Below are 19,738 nucleotides of genomic sequence, written 5' to 3'. Positions count from 1 at the left end.
CGCCCCCACCCCTAGGGTTTCCAACCCTAAGCACGGGGGGAGGCCCAAGGGGGCGCACCAGCCCACCAGGGGCTGGTTCCCTTCCCACTTCAGCCCATGTGGCCCTCCGGGATAGGTGGCCCCACCCGGTGGTCCCGGTAAAATACCGGTGACCCCCAAAACTTTCCCGGTGGCCAAAACTGGACTTCCTATATACAAATCTTCACCTCTAGACCATTCCGGAACTCCTTGTGACGTCCGGGATCTCATCCGGGACTCCGAACAACTTTTGGGTTACTGCATACTAATATCTCTACAACCCTAGTGTCACCGAACCTTAAGTGTGTAGACCCTACGGGTTCGGGAATCATGCAGACATGACCGAGACAGCTCTCCGGCCAATAACCAACAGTGGGATCTGGATACCCATGTTGGCTCCCACATGTTCCACGATAATCTCATCGAATGAATCACGATGTCGAGGATTCAAGTAATCCCATATACAATTCCCGTTGTCAATCGGTACGTTACTTGCCCGAGATTCGATCGTTGGTATCCCAATACCTCATTCAATCTCGTTACCGGCAAGTCACTTTACTCGTACCGTAATGCATGATCCCGTGACCAACCACTTGGTCACATTGAGCTCATTATGATGATGCATTACCGAGTGGGCCCAGAGATACCTCTCCGTCATACGGAGTGACAAATCCTAGTCTCGATCTGTGTCAACCCAACATATACTTTCGGGGACACCTGTAGTAAACCTTTATAGTCACCTAGTTACGTTGTGACGTTTGGTACACCCAAAGCACTCCTACGATATCCGGGAGTTACACAATCTCATGGTCTAAGGAAACGATACTTGACATTGAAAAAGCTCTAGCAAATGAACTACACGATCTTGTGCTATGCTTAGGATTGGGTCTTTGTCCATCACATCATTCTCCTAATGATGTGATCCCGTTATCAATGACATCCAATGTCCATAGTCAGGAAACCATGACTATCTGTTGATTAACGAGCTAGTCAACTAGAGGCTCACTAGGGACATGTTGTGGTCTATGTATTCAGACATGTATTATGATTTCCGGATAACACAATTATAGCATGAATTATAGACAAGTATCATGAACAAGGAAATATAATAATAATCATTTTATTATTGCCTCTAGGGCATATTTCCAACAGTCTCCCACTTGCACTAGAGTCAATAATCTAGTTACATTGTGATGAATCGAATGCCCATAGAGTTCTGGTGTTGATCATGTTTTGCTCGTGGAAGAGGTTTAGTCAACGGATCTGCGACATTCAGATCCGTATGCACTTTGCAAATATCTATGTCTCCATCTTGAACATTTTCACGAATGGAGTTGAAGCGACGCTTGATGTGCCTGGTCTTCTTGTGAAACCTGGGCTCCTTGGCAAGGGCAATAGCTCCAGTGTTGTCACAGAAGAGAGTGATCGTCCCCGACGCATTGGGTATGACTCCTAGGTCGGTGATGAACTCCTTCATCCAGATTGCTTCATGCGCTGCCTCCGAGGCTGCCATGTACTCTGCTTCATATGTAGATCCCGCCATGATGCTTTGCTTGCAACTGCACCAGCTTACTGCCCCTCCATTCAAAATATACACGTCTCCGGATTGTAACTTAGAGTCATCCAGATCTGTGTCGAAGCTAGCGTCGAGGTAACCCTTTATGACGAGCTCTTCGTCACCTCCATAAACGAGAAACATATCCTTAGTCCTTTTCAGGTACTTCAGGATATTCTTGACCGCTGTCCAGTGTTCCATGTCGGGATTACTTTGGTACCTTCCTACCAAACTTACGGCAAGGTTTACATCAGGTCTGGTACACAGCATGGCATACATAATAGACCCTATAGCCGAGGCATAGGGGATGACACTCATCTTTTCTCTATCTTCTGCCGTGGTCGGGCATTGAGCCGAGCTAAATTTCACACCTTGCAACACAGGCAAGAACCCCTTCTTGGACTGATCCATATTGAACTTCTTCACTATCTTATCAAGGTATGTGATTTGTGAAAGACCTATGAGGCGTCTCGATCTATCCCTATAGATCTTGATGCCTAATATGTAAGCAGCTTCTCCAAGGTCCTTCATTGAAAAACACTTGTTCAAGTAGGCCTTAATGCTGTCCAAAAGTTCTATATCATTTCCCATCAAAAGTATGTCATCTACATATAATATGAGAAATGCTACAGAGCTCCCACTCACTTTCTTGTAAACGCGGGCTTCTCCATAAGTCTGCATAAACCCAAATGCTTTGATCATCTCATCAAAGCGAATGTTCCAACTCCGAGATGCTTGCACCAGCCCATAAATGGATCGCTGGAGTTTGCATACCTTGTTAGCATTCTCAGGATCGACAAAACCTTCCGGATGCATCATATACAGTTCTTCCTTAAGATAGCCATTAAGGAATGCTGTTTTGACGTCCATTTACCATATCTCATAATCATAGTATGCGGCAATTGCTAACATGATTCGGACGGACTTCAGCTTCGCTACGGGGGAGAAAGTCTCATCGTAGTCAACCCCTTGAACTTGTCGATAACCCTTAGAGACAAATCGAGCTTTATAGATGGTAACATTACCATCCGCGTCCGTCTTCTTCTTAAAGATTCATTTGTTTTCTATCGCTCGCCGATCATCGGGCAAGTCTGTCAAAGTCCACACTTTGTTTTCATACATGGATCCTATCTCAGATTGCATGGCTTCAAGCCATTTGTTGGAATCTGGGCCCGCCATTGCTTCTTCATAGTTCGAACGTTCACTGTTGTCTAACAACATGATTTCTAGGACAAGGTTGCCATACCATCCTGGTGTGGAACGTGTCCTTGTGGACCTACGAGGTTCAGTAGTAACTTGATCCGAAGTACCTTGATCATCATCATTAATTTCCTCTCTAGTCGGTGCAGGCACCACAGGAACATCTTCCTGAGCTGCGCTACTTACCGGTTCAAGAGGTAATACTTCATCAAGTTCCACTTTCCTCCCACTTACTTCCTTCGAGAGAAGCTCTTTCTCCAGAAAGAACCCGTTCTTGGCAACAAAGATCTTGCCTTCGGATTTGAGGTAGAAGGTATACCCAATGGTTTCCTTAGGGTATCCTATGAAGACGCATTTTTCCGACTTGGGTTCAAGCTTTTCAGGTTGAAGTTTCTTGACATAAGCATCGCATCCCCAAACTTTTAGAAACGACAACTTAGGTTTCTTCCCAAACCATAATTCATACGGTGTCGTCTTAACGGATTTAGACGGTGCCCTATTTAAAGTGAATGTAGCTGTCTCTAGAGCGTATCCCCAAAATGATAGCGGTAAACCGGTGAGTGACATCATAGATGGCACCATATCCAATAGAGTGCGATTACGACGTTCGGACACATCGTTACGCTGAGGTGTTCCAGGCGGCGTGAGTTTTGAAAGGATTCCACATTTCCTTAAGTGCGTACCAAATTCGTGACTTAAATATTCTCCTCCACGATCTGATCATAAGAACTTTATTTTTCGGTCACATTGATTCTCTACCTCATTCTGAAATTCCATGAACTTTTCAAAGGTCTCAGACTTGTGTTTCATCAAGTAGACATACCCATATCTACTTAAGTCATCAGTGAGAGTGAGAACATAACGATAGCCACCACGAGCCTCAACGCTCATTGGACCGCACACATCAGTACGTATAATTTCCAATAAGTTGGTTGCTCGCTCCATTTTTCCGGCGAACGGAGTCTTGGTCCTTTTACCCATGAGGCATGGTTTGCACGTGTCAAATGATTCGAAATCAAGAGACTCCAAAAGTCCATCTATATGGAGCTTCTTCATGTGTTTGACACCAATGTGACCAAGGCAGCAGTGCCACAGATATGTGGGACTATCATTATCAATCTTACATCTTTTGGTATTCACACTATGAATATGTGTGACATCACGTTTGAGATTCATTAAGAATAAACCATTGACCAGCGGGGCATGACCATAAAACATATCTCTCATATGAATAGAACAACCATTATTCTCGGATTTAAATGAGTAGCCATCTCGTATTAAACGAGATCTAGATACAATGTTCATGCTCAAAGCTGGCACTAAATAACAATTATTGAGGTTTAAAACTAATCCCGTAGGTAAATGTAGAGGTAGCGTGCCGACGGCGATCACATCAACCTTGGAACCATTCCCGACGCGCATCGTCACCTCGTCCTTCGCCAATCTCCGCTTATTCCGCAACTCATGTTTTGAGTTACAAATATGAGCAACCGCAGCGGTATCAAATACCCAGGAGCTACTACGAGTACTGGTAAGGTACACATCAATTACATGTATATCACATATACCTTTAGTGTTGCCGGCCTTCTTTTCCGCTAAGTATTTGGAGCAGTTCGGATTCCAGTGTCCGCTTCCCTTGCAATAAAAGCACTCAGTCTCAGGTTTGGGTCCATTCTTTGGTTTCTTCCCGGCAACTGGCTTACCAGGCGCGGCAACTCCCTTGCCGTCCTTCTTGAAGTTCTTCTTACCCTTGCCTTTCTTGAAACTAGTGGTTTTATTGACCATCAACACTTGATGTTCCTTTTTGATTTCCACCTCCGCTGATTTCAGCATTGAAAATACATCAGGAATAGTTTTCACCATCCCCTGCATATTGTAGTTCATCACAAAGCTCTTGTAGCTAGGTGGGAGTGACTGAAGGATTCTGTCAATGACCGCCTCGTCCGGGAGGTTAATGTCCAGCTGGGACAAGCGGTTGTGCAACCCAGACATTTTGAGTATGTGCTCACTGACAGAACTATTTTCCTCCATCTTACAACTGTAGAACTTGTCGGAGACTTCATATCTCTCGACCCGGGCATGAGCTTGGAAAACCATTTTCAGCTATTCGAACATCTCATATGCTCCGTGTAGCTCAAAACGCTTTTGGAGCCCCGGTTCTAAGCTATAAAGCATGCCGCACTGAACGAGGGAGTAATCATCAGCACGCGACTACCAAGTGTTCATAACGTCTTGGTTCTCTGGGATGGGTGCTTCACCTAGCGATGCTTCTAGGACATATGCTTTCTTGGCAGCTATGAGGATGATCCTCAGGTTCCGAACCCAGTCCATATAGTTGCTGCCATCATCTTTCAGCTTGGTTTTCTCTAGGAACGTGTTGAAGTTGAGGTTGACATGAGCGTGGGCCATTTGATCTACAAGACATTTTGCAAATGTTTTTAGACTAAGTTCATGATAATTAAGTTCATCTGATCAAATTATTTAATGAACTCCCACTCAGATAGACTTCCCTCTAGTCATCTAAGTGATCCATGATCTGAGTCAACTAGGCAGTGTCTGATCATCACGTGAGACGGACTAGTCATCATCGGTGAACATCTCCATGTTGATCGTATCTTCTATACAACTCATGTTCGACCTTTCGGTCTCTTGTGTTCCGAGGCCATGTCTATACATGCTAGGCTCGTCAAGTCAACGTAAGTGTTTTGCATGTGTAAATCTGGCTTACACCCGTTGTATGTGAACGTTTGGATCTATCACACCCGACCATCAAGTGGTGCTTCGAAACAACGAATTCGCAACGGTGCACAGTTAGGGGGAACATTTTCTTGAAATTATTATGAGGGATCATCTTATTTACTACCGCCGTTCTAAGCAAATAAGATGCAAAAACATGATAAACATCACATGCAATCAAATAGTGACATGATATGGCCAATATCATATTGCTCCTTTGATCTCCATCTTCGGGGCGCCATGATCATCTTCGTCACTGGCATGACACCATGATCTCCATCATCGTGTATCCACGAAGTTGTTCGCCAACTATTACTTCTACTACTATGGCTAATGGTTTAGCAATAAAGTAAAGTAATTACATGACGTTTATTCATTGACACGCATGTCAAACAACAATTAAGACAACTCCTATGTCTCCTGCCGGTTGTCATACTAATCGACATGCAAGTCATGATTCCTATTACAAGAACATGATCAATCTCATACATCACATATATATCATTCATCACAACCTTTTTGGCCATATCACATCACAAGGCATATGCTGCAAAAACAAGTTCGACGTCCTCTAATTGTTGTTGCATGTTTTTACGTGGATGCAATAGGGTTCTAGCAAGAACGTTTCTTACCTACGTAAAACCACAACGTGATATGCCAATTTCTATTTACCGTTCATAAGGACCCTTTTCATCGAATCCGATCCGACTAAAGTGGGAGAGACAGACACCCGCTAGCCACCTTATGCAACTAGTGCATGTCAGTCGGTGGAACCTGTCTCATGTAAGCGTACGTGTAAGGTCGGTCCGGGCCGCTTCATCCCATGATGCCGCCGAAACAAGATAAGACTAGTAGTGGCAAGAAAATTGACAACATCTACGCCCACAACAAGATTGTCTTCTACTCGTGCATAGAAACTACGCATAGACCTAGCTCATGATGCCACTATTGGGGAACGTTGGAGAAAATAAAAAATTTCTACGCTTCACCAAGATCAATCTCTAGAGTCATCTAGCAACGAGAGAGAGGAGTGCATCTACATACCCTTGTAGATCGCGAGCGGAAGCGTTCAAGAGAACGGGGTTGAGGGAGTCGTACTCGTCGTGATCCAAATCACCGAAGATCCTAGTGCCGAACGGACGGCACCTCCGCGTTCAACACACGTACGGTTTGGGAAGACGTCTCCTCCTTCTTGATCCAGCAAGGGGAAGGAGAGGTTGATGGAGATCCAGCAGCACGACGGCGTGGTGGTGGAAGTAGCGGCAATCTCGGCAAGGCTTCGCCAAGCTCAGCGAGAGGGAGAGGTGTTACGGGGGGAGAGGGAGGTGCCAGGGACTAGGGTGCGGCTGCCCTCCCTCCCCCCTCTTTATATAGGGGTCCTGGGGGGCGCCGACCCCCTAGAGATCTAATCTCAAGGGGGGGGGCGGCCAAGGGGGGGAACTTGCCCCCCAAGTCAAGTGGGGAGCCACCCACCCCTAGGGTTTCCAACCCTAGGCGTAGGGGGAGGCCCAAGGGGGGCGCACCAGACCACCAAGGGCTGGTTCCCTTCCCACTTTAGCCCATGTGGCCCTCCGGCATAGGTGGCCCCGCTCGGTGGACCCCCGGGACCCTTCCGGTGGTCCCGGTACAATACCGGTGACCCCCAAAACTTTCCCAGTGGCCGAAAGTGGACTTCCTTTATACAAATCTTCACCTCCGGACCATTCCGGAACTCCTCGTGACATTCCGGAACAACTTTCGGGTTACCGCATACTAATATATCTACAACCCTATCGCCACCGAATCTTAAGTGTGTAGACCCTACGGGTTCGGGAATCATGCAGACATGACCGAGAGAGCTCTCCGGCCAATAACGAACAGCAGGATCTGGATACCATGTTGGCTCCCACATGTTCCACGATGATCTCATCGAATGAACCACGATGTCGAGGATTCAAGTAATCCCGTATATAATTCCCTTTGTCAATCGGTACGTTACTTGCCCAAGATTCGATCGTCCGTATCCCAATACCTCGTTCAATCTCGTTATCGGCAAGTCACTTTACTCGTACCGTAATGCATGATCCCGTGACCAACCACTTGGTCACATTGAGCTCATTATGATGCTGCATTACTGAGTGGGCCCAGAGATACCTCTCCGTCATACGGAGTGACAAATCCCAGTCTCGATCCCTGTCAACCCAACAGATACTTTCAGGGACACCTGTAGTATACCTTTATAGTCACCCAGTTACGTTGTGACGTTTGGTACACCCAAAGCACTCCTACGGTATCTGGGAGTTACACGATCTCATGGTCTAAGGAAATGATACTTGACATTAGAAAAGCTCTAGCAAACGAACTACACGATCTTGTGCTATGCTTAGGATTGGGTCTTTGTCCATCACATCATTCTCCTAATGATGTGATCCCGTTATCAATGACATCCAATGTCCATAGTCAGGAAACCATGACTATCTGTTGATTAACGAGCTAGCCAACTAGAGGCTCACTAGGGACATGTTGTGGTCTATGTATTCACACATGTATTACAATTTCCAGATGACACAATTATAGCATGAATAATAGACAATTATCATGAACAAGGAAATATAATAATAATCATTTTATTATTGCCTCTAGGGCATATTTCCAACAGAAGCTTTGTTGCCTTTCCTCGATCTCTTCCTATGCTTCTTTCCTACTGGAAGTGAGCCTATAATACGTTCATCCTCCGACAATTCAGCCACTAACTCTTCACGCTCAGACCCTGAGTACTCATACTACTGAGCCATCAATCCTCCATTGTCATCCTCGTCGATGGCATCATGCATTGCTTCTTCGATGACAACAACGTCATCAGTCAGTAATGTAGCGTCTTCCTCACCCGGCACGACAGGCGACGCTAATTGGGTTGGGTGGGTGTTGGTGTTCATACCTTGCCGAGGCTGGTTGGTCGTGGGTGTGCTCCCGGCCGCCTCCAGACGAAGCAGACTCTTCGGCCACAACAGGACCCAACGCTTGCAATCGCCAAGCTGTCGTGGGATCTCGTCGTCATCTCCCCCTAGTGCTACCGGAAGAGATAAATTCTCGTGGCCCGATTCGACACTGGCCATGGAAACCTTGAAGACGTCAGGGTGGATCAGCCGGTTGTGGAACAATTGTTCCTTCGGCTGCATTACCATCGCCTTCCCCACGTCCACCTTCTCGCCGTTGATGGTATACAGTATGGTGCACGGGGTTACGTCGGCCTGCAAAGACATGTGATACGTACGTCCATTTTGCATCATGCTTTCCTACTGTTATTTATGTTGTTTTATTGTATAATAATGCTTTTTGCAGTAATTCTAATGTTTTTTCTCTCATAATATGCAAGGTATACACAAAGGGGGAGAATTCTAGCAGCTGGAAATCTGGACCTGAAAAAGCTATGTCAAGCTACCTATTCTGCACAACTCCAAATGAGTTAAAACTTCATGAGGATTTTATATGGAATAAATAATAATTTTTGGAGTCAATAAGTACCAGAGGGGGCCAACCAGGTGGGCACAACCCACCTGGGAATGCCAGGGAGCCCAGGCGCGCCCTGGGGGGTTGTGCTCACCCAGGCCCACCTACGGCGCCCCTCTTCTGGTATATAAGTCATCTTGATCTAGAAAAAATAAGGATAGGACTTTCGGGACGAAGCGCCGCCTCTCGAGGCGAACTTGGGCAGGAGCACTTTTGCCCTCCGACGGAGTGACTTCGCCGGGGGAACTTCCCTCACGGAGGGGGAAATCATCATCATCATCATCATAACCACCAACAACTCTCCCATCTTGGGGAGGGCTATCTTCATCAACATATTCAACAGCACCAACTCCTCTCAAACCCTAGTTCATCTCTTATGTTCAATCTTTGTACCGGAACTATAGATTGGTGCTTGTGGGTGACTACTAGTGTTAATTACATCTTGCAGTTGATTACTATATGGTTTATTTGGTGGAAGATTATATGTTCAGATCCATTATGCTATTTAATACCCCTCTGGTCTTGAGCATGATTATCATTTGTGAGTAGTTACTTTTGTTCTTGAGGTCATGGGAGAAATCATGTTGCAAGTAATCATGTGAACTTGATATGTGTTTGATATTTTGAGGATATCTATGTTGTGATTCCCTTAGTGGTGTCATGTGAACGTCGACTACATGACACTTCACCATATTTTGGCCTAAGGGAATGCATTGTGGAGTGATGTCTACTACACAACCTACTTCTTGTAGACGTTGTTGGGCCTCCAAGTGCAGAGGTTTGTAGGACAGTAGCAAATTTCCCTCAAGTGGATGACCTAAGGTTTATCAATCCATGGGAGGCATAGGATGAAGATGGTCTCTCTCAAACAACCCTGCAACCAAATAGCAAAGAGTCTCTTGTGTCCCCAACACACCCAATACAATGGTAGATTGTATAGGTACACTAGTTCGGCGAAGAGATGGTGATACAAGTGCAATATGGATGGTAGATAAAGGTATTTGTAATCTGAAATTATAAAAACAGCAAGGTAGAAAGTGATAAAAGTGAGCGTAAACAGTATTGAAATGGTAGGAAACAAGGCCTAAGGTTCATACTTTCACTAGTGCGAGATCTCTCAACAACAATAACATATTTGGATCATATAACTATCCCTCAACATGCAACAAAGAGTCACTCCAAAGCCACTAATAGCGGGGAACAAACGAAGAGATTATGGTAGGGTACGAAATCACCTCAAAGTTATCCTTTTTGATCTATCTATTCAAGAGTCCGTAGTAAAATAACATGAAGCTATTCTTTCCGTTCGATCTATCATAGAGTTCATACTAGAATAACACCTTAAGACACAAATCAACCAAAACCCTAATGTCACCTAGATACTCCATTGTCACCTCAAGTATCCGTGTGCATGATTATACGATATGCACCAGACAATCTCAGATTCATCTATGCAACCAACACAAAGTACTTCAAAGAGTGCCCCAAAGTTTCTACCGGAGATTCAAGATGAAAACGTGTGCCAACCCCTATGCATGAGTTCACAAGGTCACTGAACCCGCAAGTTGATCACCAAAACATACATCAAGTGAATCACGTGAATATCCCATTGTCACCACAGATAAGCACGACAAAACATACATCAAGTGTTCTAAAATCCTTAAAGACTCAATCCGATAAGATAACTTCAAAGGGAAAACTCAATCCACTACAAGACAGTAGAGGGGGAGAAACATCATAAGATCCAACTATAATAGCAAAGCTCACGATACATCAAGATCGTATCACCTCAAGAACACGAGGGAGAGAGATCAAACACATAGCTACTGGTACATACCCTCAGCCCCGAGGGTGAACTACTCCCTCCTCGTCATGGAGAGCGCCGGGATGATGAAGATGGCCACCGATGATGGATCCCCCCTCCAGCAGGGTGCCGGAACAGGGTCTCGATTGGTTTTTGGTGGCTACAGAGGCTTGCGGCGGAGGAACTCCCGATCTATTGTCGTCCTCGGTGATTTTTGGGTATATGGACTTATATAGGTGAAAAAACTCGGTCGAGGGACGCTCGAGGGGCCCACGAGACAATGGGGGGCACCCAGTAGGGGGGGGGGCGCCCCCCGCCCTCGTGGCCACCTCGAAGCTTCCTTGACTTCAATTCCAAGTCTCTTGGATCACGTTCGTTTCAAAAATAACTCTCCTGAAGGTTTCATTCCGTTTGGACTCCGTTTGATATTCCTTTTCTTCGAAACACTGAAATAGGCAAGAAAACAGCAATATGGGTTGGGCCTCCGGTTAATAGGTTAGTCCCAAAAATAATATAAAAGTGTATAATAAAACCCATAAACATTCAAAACAGATAATATAATAGCATGAATGCTTCATAAATTATAGATACATTGGAGACATATCACGGAGTAGTTATTAGATGATGGGTTGCGAGAGTGGCAGAAGCTTAAACACCAGTTTATGCGCTATTCCGTAAGGGACCGATTGGATCCAAAAGTTTAATGCTATGGTTAGAATTTATTCTTAATACTTTTCTCGTAGTTGCGGATGCTTGCGGGAGGGTTAATCATAAGTAGGAGGTTTGTTCAAGTAAGAACAACACCTAAGCACCAGTCCACCCACATATCAAATTATCAAAGTAGCAAACACAAATTAAGCCAACATGATGAAAGTGACTAGATGAAATTCCCGTGTACCCTCAAGAACACTTTGCTTATCATAAGAGACTATTTTGGCCTGTTTTTTGCCTCAAAAGGATTGGGCTACCTTGCTCCACTTTTGTTAGTACTATAATTACTTGCTCGTTACAAATTATCTTGCTATCAAACTACTCCACTACTTACAATTTTAGCACTTGCGGACACTACCTTGTTGAAAACCACTTGTCATTTCCTTCTGCTCCTCATTGGGTTCGACACTCCTACTTATCGAAAAGGCTACAATTGACCTCATATACTTGTGGGTCATCAAAGCTATTTTCTGGCGCCGTCACTAGGGAGTGAAGCGCTCTTGGTAAGTGGAAATTGGTAAGGAAACATTATTACTACGTGCTGACATTTATTGTCACTTGCTACTATGGAAAACAATGCTTTGAGGGGTTTGTTCGGGGTATCTTTACCTCGGCCGGAACCACAATTGGTTGCCCCTCAACCTACTGCACCTACTGAAAATATTGAATATGAAATTCCTTTGGGTATGTTAGAGCAACTTCTATCTAATCCTTATGCAGGAGATGGAACCGGATATCCTGATATGCACTTGATATATGTGGATCAAATTTGTGGATTGTTTAAGCTTGCAGGTTTACCCGGAGATGAAGCTAAAAAGAAGATTTTCCCTTTATCTTTGAAGGGAAAAGCATTGACATGGTATAGGCTATGTGATGATATTGGATCTTGGAACTAGAATCGGTTGAAATTGGAATTTCATCAAAAAAATACCCTATGCATCTAGTTCATGGTGATCGGAATCTATACCTATACTAATTCTTGACTTCCTACAAATTCTCACGTTAGTCAATAATTAGGAGACGTTAATCTGGTGGGACCGAATTATTATGGTGTAGATCAGTCCATATAATACTCCGTGGAAACTTTTCTCAATTCTGAAAATAAAATTCAATCCAAGGTCGAGGATTCGGTTTTGTGCCCAGATAAAAAAGAACGTTTGGGTCGGCCACGTACTACTAATCCATGGTTTTTTTCTCTCCTAAGTAAAGGAAACTGTTCTCAGAAAATATTTTAACCAATATCTATCTCTTTAAAAAAAGGTATATATCTACTCATATACTCCAGGTATCTCCTTCCATCTATAAAAAAGACTATCTCTTCCGTCCATCTTAACCAAAAAGGGGCTATCTCCTTGCGTAATTGAAAGGAAAAAAAATGTTTGGGCAGATAGAAAAGAACGACCATGGGACTCCTCTCCTTCTTTCTGTAGCACGGGACTCCTCTACTTGTGATTCATGTACAAATCGGCTTCTGCCTCCACAGATGGCTGCGAGGACGGGATCGATTATCTGCAGGCAGCCGTTCTCACTTCCCAAACCCTCCTACCGTTCCCACGCCGTGCAGAAAATAAAATCGTCCCTCGCTTCCATGCTTCAACTGCCTCAGCGGGGGGCCCAATGCGAGAGCTTTATGTCCTCCACTACGAGCACGCCGTCATGGCCCTCAAGTCTTCTGTCTCTCCTTGCAATCATGGCTGGTGCGTCCTTTCTCCTATCTTCACAGAGTTCATGGAGCATCTAAATTAATTTGGATCATCTCATTAACATACTTGGGGAATATCGCAAGGTTCTTTCTTCCCGGCTGTAGAAAGTCTGGTGCCAATTTGTTGGGCTAGAAGCATACGAATTACTGTAAGTTAGAATTGGAAAGATTCCTTTATGCATTTGCATATCTATACCAAACAGGAGGTTATGGATGATGAGCAGTTGAGGACCAGTGATAATCTGTTAGTATTTGAGAACGATGATCCATGGATTATTTTGTTCGTAAATCTGTTCCACGTATGAATGAAATATTTTTTTGAATTGCTGGAAGCTTTATGAATGTATATGTTTTATATTTTGAGCAGTTAACATACTGTACTTACATAGAAAATATATATTTTTAGTTTTCTCTGTAATATGCATGCATATTCTGGGATGTTTTCCAGGTGGCCCATGGTTTCTGATGGATTTTTCTTGAAACTGTACACCGAGGGTGCTTTGATTAACCTGGTATTCGTTTGAGTGCAACAACAGTGGCATAATAGCGATTGATTGGTTAGTAATCATCATTGACTATTTCAGCATTTCTGATTTGGAGAATGTATGTTTGACTTCATTTAGCTCATGTCATCCATCTCTTTTTGAAGCATGTACGTGTGCAGTTTTGTGATCGTCCCAGTATATATGCAAGTAAAATGCACTTCAATCCAGCAATTCAGTTTTGTGTGCAGTTTTGTGCCTCAAGTTATTGGTCTATCCCTGCAATCAATGCTGGTGCGTTCCTTCTCCTACCTTCACAAAGTTCACGGAGAATCTAAATTAATTAGGATCATCTCATTAACATATTTGGGCAATCTCACCAGGTTCTTTCTCACCCCGTTGTACAAAGTGTGGTGCCAGTTTGTTGGGATAGAACCTGTGATTTATAATCAGAAAGACCCCTTTATTCATTTTCATATATTACCACACATGATTTTATGGGTGACGAGCAGATGAGGACGGTGGCAATCCATGAGTATTTGAGAATGACAATCCATTAATTAATGATTATATTTATTTTGTTCGTAAATCTGTTCCATGTACAATTGAAATATGGATGGTTTTGAATTGATGGAAAGCTTCATGCATGGATCTGTTTAATTAATGGAGCAGCGGGCATACTGTGCTATCAGTTGGTGGCCAAGGCGGCATTAGATATTACAAGTTTATGGAGATAGCAAGTTGATAGGATTAAGTATTTATAGGTTTTTAGAAATAACATATGCCAGGAGAAAATCATGTATTTTTGTGATACGTAGTTCATCCATGTTTTTCGTCCGTCAGTCATTATTGAGGTAAAATATCCTATCGTCTAATATAGACTATGTTATTCATATTTCTAATATATAAAATTTAGTTTAACAAAATAATTAAGTACGGTCTCAGTTTCTAAAATGCTATTATGCAAAAAACTGATCACATATTATAATCCTAAATCTGCATCATATTTCCGATAGGTCTCTACTAATGACTAGGATGTTAAGCCCGCAGGCCCAAATATCTCCAATGAACTGGTGTTATTTCTATATGGTGATACTTTAGTTTTGGGTACTAGAAACTTTTGTATGTTCTATCTACTTCAAAGTATTATGGAAGGGGAGAAATTGCACCACATTTTAAATTGGATACCAACCTCCTTTATAGCATTGTGTTCCTATGTTGTATGTGCTTAAAAGTTGGAGAAGATGTCATACTGCTTCCATATAAAAGATTCACGCCTCTTCATTGGTTATCACTCCAATGTACGCAGTGTTGATAATCAGAATCTTCCTGAACCAAGTGTATTTTCCCAATGGATATGCATCGGGAATTTTTTCATGCTTTAGAAATTATCGTACATCTCTTATTGATCAATATGATTGACTGCCATGTATTTTCTAATGTTAGTCCATGCAGATGCATGGGTATTGTGGTACAAATGCCAACATGAGTGGTCTAAGATTAATCAGATGTTGTGTCGAGGACCACTGCCGAAATCTACTTCACTTAATAATTAAAATTATTGCCTACATCAAGTTAGAGAAGCTTCCTTTAAATTTTTTTGCTCTACTAGCTTCTTGAGTTTTTGACAATAAGAAAGATGGATGACGCAATTTATATTTCCTGAACAGTAAATTGGCATACACGAACATGTTTGATGTATTGATTTGTTTTGTTTTTCTCACTTGAGTCATGAACTGTTCTATTTGTGCATATATTCTTCAAAAAGGGGCGCTTTATTTGTGCATAAATAAAGATAAGGACTCTAAATCTTAATACACCTAACCATTGGTCTCAACTTTGAATTTATACACCATGGTCGTGATCACAATAAGGACAGTATGGTTACCTATTACATCCTTTGTTAAACAATAAGAAAACTTTTTCCATAAAGTAACTCTAATTTTATAACCCATGGATTCTTTAGCCAAAAAAGAGTATCGAAATATTCCAACTGGCATTCTCAATATGCTAGCCCGTGCGAATGCACGGGTTGACGACTAGTTATATATATAATTTTTGGCCTCGTGAAGGAGAAAGTATCTCAATAGCTTGGGGGGGGGGCTTAAGTCAATGTTATATTCATGCCCCAATCATGAGCTCTCAAGAGAAATTATTATTCAGAATTTTTATGCTCGGCTTTCTCGTGATGATCAATCCATGCTCGATACTTCTTGTACTGGTTCTTTTATGAAGAAGACTATTGAACTCCGGTGGGATCTTTTAGAAAGAAGAAAACACAACTCTGAAGATTGGGAGCTCGATGAAGGTAAAGAGTCAGGTATTGAACCTAAGTTTGATTGTGTTAAATCTTTTATGAATACCGATGCTTTTCAAAAGTTTAGCACTAAATAAGGACTTGACTCTGAGATAGTAGCTTCCTTTTCTGAATCTTTTGCTACTCATGTTGATCTCCCTAAGTAGAAGTGGTTTAAATATCACCCACCAATTAAAGAAGAAATTAAAGAACCAGTAAAAGCTAAAGAAGAAACTATTATTTACAATGTTGATCCAGTTGTTCCCACTCCTTATATTGAAAAAACATCTTTCCCTGTTAGGATGAAGGAACATGCTAAAGCTTCAATTGTGGTTAAAAAAGTTATGTTAGAATACCCAAACCAGCTGAACAAATTGGAATTGAACCTAGTGTAGCTATGATTAAAGATCTCTTTGTCAATAATATTGAGGGGCATGTTATTTACTTCTGTGATGAAGCTTCTAGAATCGCCAAACCTAATGAAAAGGATAAACGTAGACCAGTTGTTGGCATGCCTGTTGTCTCAGTTAAGATAGGAAATCACTGTTATCATGGGTTATGTGACCTAGGTGCTAGTGTGAGTGCTATTCCTTTTTCCTTATATGAAGAAATTAAGAATAAAATAGCACCTGCTGAAATAGAAGACATAGATGTCACTATTAAACTTGCCAATAGAGATACTATATCACCAATTGGGATTCTTAGAGATGTTGAAGTCTTGTGTGGGAAAATAAAATACCCTACTGATTTTCTTGTTCTTGGCTCCCCACAAGATGACTTTTGTCCCATTATCTTTGGTAGACCTTTCTTGAACACCGTCAATGCCAGAAGAGACTGTGAGAAACAAATTTTCAGTGTTAGCTTTGGTGATGAATCTCATGAATTTAATTTTTTCAAGTTTAGTCGACAACCTCATAAGAAAGATTTGCCTAGCAAGGATGAAATTATTGGTCTTGCTTCTATTGATGTACCTCCTACTGATCCTTTGGAAAAATATTTACTAGACCATGAAAATGATTTGCATATGCGTGAAAGAAATGAAAGAAATAGAATCTTTTTCGAATAACAACCTCTGCCTAAACACAATTTGCCTATTGAAACTCTAGGAGGTCATCCTCCACCTAAAGGTGATCATTGTTTGAATTAAAACAATTGCCAGGAACTTCAAAATATGCTTATCTTGATGAGAAAAAGATATATCATGTTATTATTAGTGCTAACCTTTCAGAACATGAAGAAGAAAGATTATTGAAAGTTCTAAGGAAGCTGTCGGTGTACTAGAACAGGGGTACCCTAGTACCCCGAACTTGTGCACGGGCAGTTGCAGCACCCCGCGGCAAAGGCTTGCCGGGTGATCGCCAAGATCCCCCAAGGTTCCCTTGGAGCCATCCAAGAACAAAGTATTTAAGCTAAGGAGACAAGACCCCGGCAAGAGGAGCTTGCCGGGAAGGCCAACCAAGGCGCTCCAATGAACTTGCTGCGACGCGCCACGCGCTTCGGCAAGGCAACAAGGCCCCGGCAAGAGGAGCTTGCCGGGAAGACAAACCAAGGTACCTCGAGGCCCGGTGAGCGACAAGCTTCCGGACCCGACAAGATAACGACAGCGGCAAGGCGCTTGCCACTGCAGGCGGCCACTCTGCGTCCATGCTCCAGTGCATCCACCAACGTGTCGCTCTGGGGGCCTCTCCGGGCGCGCGTGGCGGGAGGCCGTGCAGCCAGCAGTGCGTAGTGGCATGCGAAGCTGGCAAGATCACCATCGTGGCGAATGGTGGCGCCCCTAACGGTCCTTTTCTGCACTGTTCGGGCGACTCAGACGGGCATTTAATGCCCTTGTCCCCTGCCGTCAGGGTTAGGTAGGGTGCACTATAGAAGCAACTGTACCAACTACCTCGCTTTTTACGTTTTTACCCTCCTCTGCGTTGTCACCTGTCGGTGACCCCTTTAGCGTATAAAAGAAGGCCCATGCGCAACGTAGAGGGGGTTCGGCTCATAGGTTCGGAGCCTCAGACAGTTTGCTTCGATCCATCCGTAGCCCAGAGAACATCACACTCTCGCTTTGGAGAGCAAGAACACCAGATAATACAACCAGACAAGCAGCAGTAGGAGTGTTATCTCTCCGGAGAGCTCCGAAGCTGGGTAAACTGCTCGTGTGCCTCGCCTCGATCTGCTCTTCGTGCGATCTCCGCCCCCCGCCGAACCGAAAGGGGCACGGTCCGCCGGCCCCATAGGTGTTCGTGGATCAGTCTCCCCGACATCTTTGGCGCGCCAGGTAGGGGTTGTCGAGATTGTGTGAACCAGATCCGGCGTTCACACGAGCTAGATCCTTATTCCCTTCATCAACATGCCACCGAAGAAGAAGACTTTGGCGGCAGCCGCTCCATCCACGTCACTTCCGCCACCGTTGGAGCAAACGAGTGGTGGGATGGACGCCGGCGGAAGAAAGGACGTCGACGAGGAAGCTCATGATGCCGCCAGGTCCAAGAACAAGGCTGCACAAACCTCGGCGACTGCAGATGTTCCATGCCACTCTCAGGAGGCGCAAGATCAACAGCGTCATGGCACTAGCAGTGCCATACGCATGATAGCCCAAGACCAAGCTGGTGGATCTCGGGGCGCTCAAGACCAGCATGCACGCCAGCGGGCTGGCACGAGCGGGGCACGGTCGCCTGGACGGGATACTGCTCCTTCTAACATAGTTAGAAGTTCGAGCACGTCCCGCTCCTCGCGCCGTCCGCCACTGCCACCCACCACTCCAGCAGAAGCTTTGGCGCGAGCTCAACTTCTCTTAGATTACCCTCCAACGTCGGACAAGATCGATGAATGGAGGGCCACCATTCAGAGTCTCATCGGCTACGCCAACGGCGACACTCCACGGCGGCCGAGCGCGTCGCCGCCACGGCAGGACCGCCGGACGCGAGCCGGTGGCGACGAAATGGGCGGAGGTGCAACTACCATGCAATCACCACCCCGAAGGCCAAGATCGCCGACTCGCCGGATCCACCTCGACAGCGACTCCACTGCATCGTCGGATCCACGAGCTCGTCGCGATCAGCGCCAAGTTCTTTATGATCGACAACAAGAAGACGCTCGAACCCGCATCGAGCGCCAAAGAGAAGCGCGACGTCAATCCGACAAGCGCGCAGGGCCCTCTGTTGACATGCATGCGCCAGGGGAACCAGGCGATCTGTCGTACGCGGTAGGTTGTCCTACGTTCACTCGTGAGCTGCGGCAAGTCCAGTGGCCCAGTACAAAGAACTTCAAGCCAGACGTACCGGAGAAGTACGACGGCAAGACGCATCCATCAGAGTTCCTCAGCATTTACACTATTGCGGTGCAAGCTGCCGGGGGACGAGATGACAAGATCCTTGCCAACTACTTCCCGCTGGTGCTCAAGCCCAATGTCAGGTCCTGGCTCATGCACTTGCCGGACAACTCCATATCCTCTTGGGCTGATCTGTGCCATCAGTTTGTCGGCGCCTTTACAGGCGGACACAAGCCTCATGGCCAGGAGAGTGATCTTCATCTGCTCGCCCAGAAGGAAGGAGAGCCCTTGCGCAAGTACATTCAGAGATTCAGTAGCGTGCAGCACAACATCCCAGACGTCCACCTTGCCGCGGTGATCAGCGCGTTCCATCAGAACGTGCGGAACCGCAGGATGCGGGAGGAAATGGCGATGTGCAAGATCAGGGACGTCAGTGAGTTATATGCACTGCCCGACAAGTGTGCACGTGCTGAGGAAGGAAGG

The sequence above is a fragment of the Triticum aestivum genome, chromosome 3B (genome assembly GCF_018294505.1).
Source record: "Triticum aestivum cultivar Chinese Spring chromosome 3B, IWGSC CS RefSeq v2.1, whole genome shotgun sequence".
NCBI lineage: Eukaryota > Viridiplantae > Streptophyta > Magnoliopsida > Poales > Poaceae > Triticum > Triticum aestivum.
Note: the sequence above shows the minus strand (reverse complement) of the source record.